General features: G+C 39.3%; 1 long non-coding RNA gene across 12 annotated transcripts; it reads left to right on the top strand.

The window, feature by feature from the left end:
- The first annotated feature begins 3,214 nt into the window (after window positions 1-3,214).
- Window positions 3,215-9,342, top strand: LOC111489876. 12 transcript variants are annotated; one of them, XR_002719468.1, is made up of 6 exons: window positions 3,215-3,363; window positions 3,444-3,513; window positions 7,058-7,405; window positions 7,501-7,559; window positions 7,665-7,703; window positions 8,581-9,342. It is a non-coding gene; the product is annotated as an uncharacterized LOC111489876 (long non-coding RNA). The 12 variants fall into 12 exon arrangements; XR_002719467.1 differs by having other exon boundaries at window positions 7,058-7,415; XR_002719465.1 differs by lacking the exon at window positions 7,665-7,703.
- Window positions 9,343-11,292: the final 1,950 nt, after the last annotated feature.

Here is an 11,292-nt window from a genome sequence, read left to right as displayed (position 1 = left end):
AATTTAGTTCTTCAGATTTAAGGTCAACCCGAACCTAACTCAAGCAAGATATCAGAGGTTTAAATGCTCGATTTAATTTACAATTTAGTCCTTCAAATTTAGGAACTAAGTTTAGTTGTTTACCCTACCATTATATATATATATATTCTATTTTTGTTTAATTTTATTATTATTTATTCGGCCAACTACTCTTAAAAAATATAATTTTAAAAAGTAAAAATTGTAAATTGTAAATTAAAATTAAGTGGTGAATTGAAAATTTTGATAATGGAAATAATTGGTTGAAGTGAGGCCCAATCAGATAACACGCTTATTATAGATAATCATTGAAGGCAAATGGGTAGTTTGGTCAGTCACTCCTTTGGCTTCTTCTCCTTCAACCTTCCAGCAATTTTGATCAGAGCATCGATCCTTCCGGCAACACCTGCACGTGATGACAACTTCCACCGGCGTCTTCTTCAATAGCCGCATTCATGACTTGCTACCCCTGCAATGGCTGGTGACCCGTTCTGCAGGCGCCACTCGCCGGAGCGGACTCAAGTCTGAACATCCTCGCGATTCCGGCCATTTTCAACGGTTATTTCTCTCTTTCGTTGATTTTCAGTAACGATCTATGCTCAATGGACCTTTGATTTACATTATCCCCTCCCTAACGGCTTCAAATCTACGGGTCTTTTTCGGTAAGATTCAGTGAGTAAGAACGCTCTAAACTCCTTTCCAACTCTTCCAAGTGTCGTGGCTTAGATTCTAACCTTTATAACTTTTATATTTGTAATATTGGATGGATAACAGACTCATTTGAACACTTTTCAGCAAGGATTGTTGTCTGTTCTGGTAAGTTTTAATGAGGAAAGTTTTGTTTATGCTCTTTTGAACTCTTTTTAAGTGTGGTAAAGTTTTGTTTATGCTCTTTTGAACTCTTTTTAAGTGTGGTAAAGTTTTGTTTATGCTCTTTTGAACTCTTTTTAATTCTATATAGTTTAGGTGACATGTTTAGAATCATTTAAGCTCGATATGATCAATGTTGCTTGTGGAGTGATTCTAATCTCCAACTAATGTTCTTTATCTTGTGATATTCAATCTAAACTCAAAGAAGACATGTCTAATAAATCTCCAAATTATAACAAACAAACGAACTTATGAAGAGCCACTTCAAAAAAATGAGTACATGAGTATATGCCGATTATGATTGAGCTTGTTTAGGCTAAAAATGTAAAAACTGGTGAAGAGCCACTTCAGCTATATGTGGTTCCTGAACCTATCTTTGTTGATGCTGCCATCTTTATTTCTTAGATCTAATGACTCCTTACTACACAACTGCCAGAGCCTTTCTTAACGAACAAGCTCAAGAACCCATGATCTGATGGCATCCAGTTTGGAGCCGGATGAGTATCAGAGACTGGCTACAGAACAAAAACCCAGCTTTTGTGTAAGTTCACTTGAATGATAGAATGAAGGCCATCAAGGCGAAGCCGCATGCCAGCCAAGGAATCCAACTGAAATTCTGATGCTTTAGAAGAAGACTAGCCATGATGCACGCACCAACAGCAGAAAGCATAGCACCGATCTTGCCGAACGAAAGCGCGATTCTTGGGAAGGCAGTTTGAAGAAAAAGCGCAGCAAGTGAAAGTGCCAAGCTAATCAACATAGCCGCTGCAAAGAGATTTATCAAAAGTGGAGGAAATGAGGTGGGTGTGCTGATGAACAGAGCCAGCACTGCCTGGAAAGTAAGCCCAAAAACTATCTTCCCAAGATTATTGCGAGCCTGAGGCTCCCTGGGTAACCCATCTGAGGCTCCCTGGGTAGAAGAGAATTGATTCATGTCGATGGAAACATGCTGTGGTGTTGATCCCATTGAGAATCAGAGAATCAGAGAAAGGAAACCTCTGAATATAAAAAAAATGGGTTATGATAGCCCTTTTATAGTTGTGTAAATTTTGACAAATTGTATTAGGGGTTGATTGGATGAGCTGGCATACTCACCGCCCCAAGCTCACTTGCTTCATCTGGGCCCATTGTAATTTTTAAAGGGAAAAAAAAAAAAAAAACTAAATTAAGGTAAATCAACTCACTGCCCCAAGCTCACTTGCCTGGACATGGCGGTGGTAGGTGTTAAGCCATCGGAGGCTCCCTGGATGGGAAAGAATTGACACGTGGATGGAATCATGGTGTGGAGTTGATCCCATTGACAAGTTTGGACAAATTGTAGAAGGGGTTGATGAGTTGGCCAGTCCAAGATCACTTTTCCAAGTTACTCTCGGTCAACACCACCCACATTCCAATTTGAAAGGAAAAATAAAAAGGCTAATTTTAATTTTAATTTTAATTTAGTGGCTTTAAGATAAAAATTTTAGAGTTATTTCACATTTTTAATCAGCCATTGAATTATTAGTTTTTTTTTTTAATCTAAATTTATTCCAATTTTGATGAAAAGTGGGATAGATCCACGGTGCATAGTGTTGGATGATGAAAGTCCCACATCGGTTAATTTAGGGAATGATCATGAGTTTATAATCTAAGAATACACTCTCCATTGGAATGAGGCCTTTTGGGGAAGCCCAAAGCAAAGCCATGAGAGCTTACGCTCAAAGTGGACAATATCATACCATTGTGGAGAGTCGTGTTCGTCTAACATGGTATCAGAGCCATGCCCTAAACTTAGCCGTGTCAATAGATTGACAAATTCTTAAATGTCGAACAAAGGACTCCAAAAGGAGTCAAGCCTCCTCGAAGGTACGAAGGCAGTCAAAAATGACTAAGACTCCAAAGGAGTTGAGCCTCGATTAAGGGGAGGCGTGGGGAGGCGTGCTTTGTTCGAGGGGAGGTGTTGGATGATGAAAGTCCCACATCGGTTAATTTAGGGAATCACTCTCCATTGGAATGAGAGCTTACGCTCAAAGTGGACAATATCATACCATTGTGGAGAGTCGTGTTCATCCTACCATTAGCACTTATTTATAATATTATTTTTTTTACGTGAATTGCATAATAACACTAGTAAATTTGATTGATTATGAAGTAGGAGAAAGAGTGTACTTGGGCACCTTTTCTGAGTCAGCGTTTTGGCATCTCTTGCTCACCCAATTGCAATTTGAAAATAATAATAAAAAAAATTAAAAATCTCAATTATTGTAACGCTTCAAAAAAAAAACAAAAAAAAAATCAATATAGGGGCAAAAATGTCATTTTGTCCCTCCAGCTAGTCAAACGACCCCAATCATATTATCGCAGAAGGAAGGTTAGGGAGAGAAAAGTGAGAGGAGATAGAGAAGCCGCCGCGTCGGAATCCACCTTTAGACGTTACCTATACACCCGAAAAGGACTGATAGGCCGATGCTACACCAAGATCCGAGAGTTCGCAAGGTAGGTTCTCGATTAATCTTCTTCAAATCTAAGATTCTCCTTAATGATTCTAGACCTAACCATACTGTATGTTCAAATAGGTGGTTGTTCTTGTAGATCCGTGAAGAAACTCGACCGAAAAACGGGACTGGAGTCGAAAATCTGAGAACGGTAAGCAAACTTCCAACACACGTAACTCGTCTAGTAGTTAAGCAAAAATTATGAAAAAATATTAGGACGTAGTCTGGAACACGATCTAGAACCTTGCCGAATAAACCATATCAATTCGAATTCTGAATCAAAAGATATGAAAGTCGGAAAATAACGGATCGGAAAAACGGCTGTGTTATGGATTGCAGAAAAAAAAAAGAGAGTAAACTCTCCGACCTCCACGTGTCGACCGGCGGCCGGCGAGTGCGGTTTCGTAGGCGGCAGACCAAACCACCAGGTCATCGAAATGGAAGCCCCAATAGGCCAAACGGAAGTAACGACAGACCAAACGGGTGAACAGATAGACCTCCTTAGAATAACCAAGCAGGGACATCTCGAGGACCTTACCATCAAAAGAACCACCTGACAACACCTTTACAATGCCTGTTGTGTAAAGGCCCCCACAGACTGCCCTACTGTCCTCATGGGGCCTCTTTCAGTGCACTCCAAGTGTCCATTCAAGAGAGCAACGACATAGGAGTCGGGACGATGCCAGACAAGAAGGAAGATCAAGACAACCCCCCGAATGGGCGCGCTCAAATTCTTGAAAATCCTCCAACGGAAGGTCGACCCAAAGAAGATAATAGAGAAAGAGCTCATGTTCGTAGATGCGACAATAAACTCTCGACCAAGCAAGAGCACCTTGATAGACACCCACAACTTCATCGCCGATCAAGAAGCACGAAGATTGGGACTCACCATAGAAAAGGACCCCGAAAAAATGAAACCTGTCAACTCCGAGGCCTTGCCTATTGTGGGAGTTTCCAAAAGAGTCCCCTTCAAATTAGGGGCTTGGACAAGAGAGTTGGACCTTGTCGTGGTTCGCATGGACGACTTCAACTGGTACTTGGGATGGATTTCCTCCTAGAACACAAAGTTATCCCAATGCCACTGGCGAAATACTTGGTGATCACCGACCGCAACCCCACAGTAATACCTGCAAGCATCAAGCAACCAAGTAATCTTAGAATGATCTCGACCATACAATTGAAAAGAGGACTCACACGAGAAGAACCTACATTTTATGGCTATACCACTGATGAAAGAAGTGACCACTGAGGAAACTATTCCAAGCAAAATCAAGGAGGTACTAGACAGTTATGCTACATAATGTCAGAGAGCTTACCACAAACATTACCACCCCGTCGAGGCATTGATCACGAAATTGAACTCCTCCCCGGGGTTAAACCCCCAGCGAAGAACGCATACCGGATGGCTCCCCCTGAGCTAGCCGAATTGAGGAAACAATTAGATGAGTTGTTGACGACAGGATTCATCCGCCCGGCAAAGGCGTCTTACGAAGCCCCCGTACTATTTCAGAAAAAGAAGGGTGGGATGTTGCGTCTCTGCATAGATTATAGATCCTTAAACAAGGTGACGGTACGCAACAAATACCCACTGCCGATAATATTCGACTTGTTCGACCAACTTCACGGGGCCAAATATTTCACGAAGTTGGACTTACGATCAGGGTACTACCAAGTACGTATCGCCGAAGGGGACGAGCCCAAAACGATGTGTGTAACAAGATATGGGGCCTTTGAGTTCCTGGTAATGCCCTTAAGCTTGACAAACGCCCCAACTACGTTTTGCACGTTAATGAATCAGGTTTTCCACGAATACTTGGATCAGTTCGTCGTAGTATACCTCGACGACATAATTGTATATAGCACAACCCTAGAGGAACACAAGGTGCACCTGAAGCTAGTGTTTGACAAGCTGCGGCAGAATCAATTGTACGTCAAGAAAGAAAAATGTGCCTTCACATAAACACGTATCAACTTCCTTGGACATGTCATCAGTTGTGGACAGGTCGGTATGAATAGCGATAAGATAAAAGCTATCCAAGAGTGAAAAATCCCTACTTCCGTATCCGATGTGCGATCCTTCCTAGGATTGACAAACTACTATAGGTGGTTCGTCGAAGGGTTTTCACAACAAGCCGCCCCATTAATAAAGCTCCTGAAGAAAGACCAACCTTTGTCGTGGTTAATTAAATGTCAAATGACCTTTGACGATCTGAAGGCAACGATGACGAGGGGTCCTATTCTCGGGTTAGTAGATATTACAAAGTCATTTGAAATAGAGACAGATGTTTCCGACTTTGTCCTAGGCAGTATCCTTATTCAAGAAGGTCACCCCATCGCTTATGAAAGTCGAAAACTCAACGATACTGAAATGAGATGCTCTATCTCTGAAAAAGAAATGATGGTTGTGGTCCATTGCCTACGAGTCTGGAGACAGTATCTCTTGGGATCACAATTCGTAGTGAAGATAGATAACAGCGCCATTTGCCACTTCTTCGATCAACCAAAATTGACGACAAAACAAGCCCGGTGGCAGGAGTCGTTGGCTGAATTCAACTTCAAATTTGAACACAAGACAGGAAAGAGTAATCAAGCAGCTGATGCGCTAAGTCGAAAGGGCAAACATGCGGCCCTGTGCATAATAGCCCCATATTCACTCAAGTAAGATCAATGGATTGATGCGCGACATCATCAATGAACATTTACATAAAGACCCATCGGTCAAAGCCGTCGTCGAACTAGCTAAAGCTGGAAAGACACGACAGTTTTGGGTTGAGGGAGACCTTCTAATGACTAGAGGAAACATATTATATGTCCCAAGAACGGGAGAATTGAGGAAGAAGCTCATTTAGAAATGTCACGATACTTTATGGACCAGACACCCTTGGTGGCAAATAACATATGCCTTAATAAAAAAGGGTACTTTTGGCCAAATATGCGGGACAACATCATGCAGTACACCAAATTATTCACAAATATCTAGGAAGTATGACGTTTCACAAATATCACGTTTAGGTCTGTCATACATGAAATGCCTCAAAATGTACTATAGGGGGATACGACTAGTTGTCAACTTCTCCCTACCCAAGGTTATATATTGTGAGTAGTTGTTATTTCTCTCTTGCTTGCTTATATAACGTCTCTTTCAAAAATCTCTCTTTCGAAAATCTCTCTCTGGCCTTGTTTTCTAAAACCTTCTCTTAAAACCGAGGCCAGAGGCTCGAGCATACGTCGTTTAGTCGTAGACGACACAAGAACGAATTGACTTAACTCACTTGTCGTTGGAAAGTGAGTGCTGCACAATCACAAGTCCGCTGCCATCAAAAGTACGATTGTGACACTCAGCACACCCCTAGCCATGCAGAGGTAGCGTCTCGAGAGATACCGATCATATCAGCTCGGCACAAAGAACCTTTAAGTATCAAATAAAAAGACGATGAACGAGTAAAGCCCAAGGGGCAAGCCCCAAGGAACTAAGATTAGAACTAGATGTCCTAGAACAGAATTAGGAGACCATGGGAAGGTGTTAAGTTAGGATGTCATGAACCTAGGTGGCTTACTCAATCTTTAGTTCAAATTAAATAATAATCTAAATTTTTCTCTGTAATTTGGATGTAATTTTATCGATTTCGTCCTTAAAAAATTGGTTGAACTCAGACCCAATCAGATAACACCCTTATCATATATAATCATTGAAGGCAAATGGGTAGTTTGGTCAGTCACTCCTTTGGCTTCTTCTCCTTCAACCTTCCAGCAATCTTGATCAGAGCATCGATCCTTCCGGGAACACCTGCACGTGACGAAAACTTCCACCGGCGTCTTCTTCAATAGCTGCATTGATGACTTGCTACCACTGCAATGGCTGGTGACCCGTTCTGCAGGCGCCACTCGCCGGAGCGGACTCAAGTCTGAACATCCTCACGATTCCAGCGTTTTTCAACGGTTATTTCTCTCTTTCCTTGATTTTCGGTTATGACCTATGCTCAATGGACCTTTGATTTACATTTCCCCCTCCCTAACGACTCCAAATCTACGGGTCTTTTTCGGTAAGATTCAGTGAGTAAGAACGCTCTAAACTCCTTTCGAACTCTTCCAAGTGTTGTGGCTTAGATTCTAACCTTTATAACTTTTATATTTGTAGTATTGGATGGATAACGGACTCATTTGAACACTTTTCAGCAAGGATTGTTGTCCGTTTTGGTAAGTTTTAACGAGGAAAGTTTGGTTTATGCTATTTTGAACTCTTCTTAAGTGTTATAAAGTAGTTTACGACTCTTGTGAATTCTCTGTTGTTGTTTGGAACAGATTCAAATTGTTCTGCTAGGGAGTTAAGGCTGCTTTGGGGTATAAACATCTCCCTCTAGAATAATGGTTGATCGATTAAGGTTTTCCAAGTAAATTTGACTGTTCTAGGAGCATGAAATTCTACCAACTAAGACAACAATCATATAAAGATAAATTTTAGTAAAGATGTGGAGAAAATGTTGTTCAAATTATCACAAGATGTTGCCATTCATGCTAGTTAAGGAAGAATCAAACTCTATTTATTCTTGGATGGTTACAAATTTTGTATTTTTTTAATGTATTTTAAGGTTTTTATTTACTTTAAGATGGAATTTACAAAGTTGTTAATTATGGTGATAAAGTAGGAAAGATATAACTTTTGAAATGAAGGTTAAAGATTTTCCGTGTGAGGCTTGTATAAAACAAAACAGGTTATTTTTGTTATTTTTGTGCTTCTTTGCAATTCTATATAGTTGAAGTTGCACATTTAGAATAATTCAAGTTCGACATGATCAATTTTTTTTGTGGAATGATTTGAATCTCCAACAAGTGTTCAAGCTCGACATGATTAATCTTTTTTTTGTAGAATAATTCGAATTTCTAACAAATGTTCTTATCTTTTTCTTATATCTCATATCTCATAAGATATTCAATCTAGATTTAAGAATACATAGTTTAATAAATCTGTAAATTATAACAGACAAACTAAGGTATGAAGATCCGAACCTTCTAACCCTTGAAAAAAAAAAATGAGCATATGCCCATTATGATTGAGCTTGTTTAAGCTAAAAATGTATAAACTGGTGAAGAGGCACTTGGCTAGTAGGTATACAGCCAATAGTTCTATTTAGAGTGACTGCTATATGTGTTTCCTGGACCTATCTTTGTTGATGCTGCCATCTTTATTTCTTAGATCTAATGACTCCTTACTACACAGCTGCCAGAGCCTGTCTTAACGAACAAGCTCAAGAACACATGATCTGATGGCATCCGGTTTGGGGCCGGATGAGTATCAGAGACTGCTACAGAACAAAAACCCTGGTTTTGTGAAGTTCACTTGAATGATAGAACGAAGGCCATGAAGGCGAAGCCGCATGCCAGCCAAGGAATCCAACTAAAATTCTGATGCTTCAGAAGAAGACTAGCTATGATGCACGCACCAACAGCAGCTAGCATAGCACCGATCTTGCCGAACAAAAGCGAGATTCTTGGGAAGGAAGTTTGAAGAAAAAGCGCAGCAAGTGAAAGTGTAAAGCTAATCAACATAGCCGCTGCAAAGAGATTTATCAAAAGTGGAGGAAATGAGGTGGGTGTGCTGATGAACAGAGCCAGAGCTGCCTGGAAAGCAAGCCCAAAAATTATCTTCCCAAGATTGTTGCGAGCCTGAGGCTCCCTGGGTAACCCATCTGAGGCTCCCTGGGTAGAAGAGAATTGATTCATGTCGATGGCAACATGCTGTGGTGTTGATCCCATTGAGAATCAGAGAATCAGAGAAAGGAAACCTTTGAATATAAAAAAAATGGGTTGTGATAGCCCTTTTATAGTGGTGTAAATTTTGATAAATTGTATTAGGGGTTGATTGGATGAGCTGGCCACTTACTGCCCAAGCTCCAGTGCCCGACAACATCGCCCCTTACAATTTGAAAGAACAAGAAAAACTTTTAGAGTTATTTTACATTTTTAATGAGCCATTGAATTATTAAATTTTTTATTTTATTTTTATTTATTATTTATTATTATTATTATTATTTTTATTAGTTATGAAATGGTGAATTTCTATTTTTTTTTTCTTTTACCACTTCTTTTAATCTAAATTTATTTAGAATTTGATGAAAAGGGTCGATTTTGCTTACTCCTATTATTATTTAACTCTAACAAAATTGAGGAATGGATTGGTAGAGAAGCACTATCATCCAAATTCACTCGAAATGAACTCGAAATGAAGTTAGAGATCAAGGCAAAAATATGAATTTAGATCCCATTAGTCCATGCATTTTAGACCGTCACTTATGAATATTTTTAAACAATTATGTTATCATCATTTTTTTCTTTTAAGGTACTTTAAAAGTGAAAAAGAAAAATCCTTGACATAAAATATATTTTAATAAGAGTAATGGAAAGCTGCATAAGAAAAATCCTTCATTAAGTCAACATTTTGGCATCTTTTTTTCGGCAAATTAAAAAAAAAAAATCTCAATTTAAAAGCTCTAATCCAATTTATTTTTGTAATTTTAATAAATCTTAAATTTAAAATTAAGATTTATTAAAAATACATTAACTAAAACTAAACCTGTTCTAAAATATAACGGTGAAAAATATATTTTAATTACTAACAACAAAAAAAAAAATTGATGCAACATTTTATTTTTAAGAACGGTATTTTTTATGTAATGAATTTTTAAAAATTTCAATTATTATAACAATGATATTGATTTATTAGTCATTTTTTAAAATTTATTAAAACAAAATTAGAGAGATTAAAAAAATCAATTTTAGTAGAGTTTACTCATAATTTTTTTTAAAATTTAAATACATTTTTTAGGTACAAAAATAAATGTTAAAAAAATTACTTGTCGGAAGGACGTTAGGAGAAGAGAGAGAGAAACGGAAGCTGAACGTCGACTTTTCGGGTGAAAGGAGAAAGGATCGGACAGATCCGGATTCGGGTCAGACCCAACCTGTGAACCCATCGACCTCAGCCAGTCCACATCACCGCAGGCAACGCGTGCCTCGGCCAGCCCAACCTGCAGTAGCCCACGCCGGAAGCCCAGCCCAACGCCTCTGCGACTCGAGAACCCAAAACCAAGTCCAGCCTACAACTGAGGCCCACATTCTAGCCTACATTCTAGCCTGCTAACCCACGGCCCAGCCCGTGATTCGAAGCCCAAAATTCGGCCTGCAGACGTGACCCGAACCAGATTTCAACCTGCGCCTCGACTCGACGCCACCTGCACGACGTGTCACGCTCTGCTTATGCCACGTGGAACCCAAGGATGCAGGCAATCCCGGATCAGCTTAAACGGCTCGCGCCTTCCTCATGAGGCTCAATTTTGGCCTCGTTTCCACTATTTCGATCCGCTCGGACCTGTTTTCAACCCCGATTAAGGTAATTGAGGTCATTTTAGGGTTGTATTTCACATTAATTAATTAATTATTAATTGAATTGTCAAATACTAATGAAAGATAACAAACGGGGTGATAGAAAACAAACCCAACGACCTTTGGAGTAGCTCTTTAAGAATGAGAGGTTACGTTTAGCATAATTAGGAAAAACTTCGACTAAGACCAACCAAGTAAGTGACCTTACTATAGGATGAACTAGAAATTGAATGCGTTACAATTTATGATGATGTATGAGTTGTATCGTAGGATGTCGTGTACTAGCATATGATGATATATGAATATATGAAAATGTATGAGCTTATGATGATGTATGAGTATATGATGATGTATGAGCTATGATGCACGTAATATATATATATTTTGACGAATGACGTTCTTGATATGCTTGATGCGCTTTATGGCAATATGATGAGTATAATGATTGCATGACGTTTGTCTTAATATGTTTATATTTTTCATATTAAGCGTGCTATATGATGATGAGTGTCACATTATATCATATCGATAGACCGACATAGGACACAAG

This window comes from Cucurbita maxima, unplaced genomic scaffold, assembly GCF_002738345.1.
Source record: "Cucurbita maxima cultivar Rimu unplaced genomic scaffold, Cmax_1.0 Cma_Scf00014, whole genome shotgun sequence".
In the NCBI taxonomy this organism is placed as follows: domain Eukaryota; kingdom Viridiplantae; phylum Streptophyta; class Magnoliopsida; order Cucurbitales; family Cucurbitaceae; genus Cucurbita; species Cucurbita maxima.
This window is presented reverse-complemented; position numbering and strand designations above follow the sequence as displayed.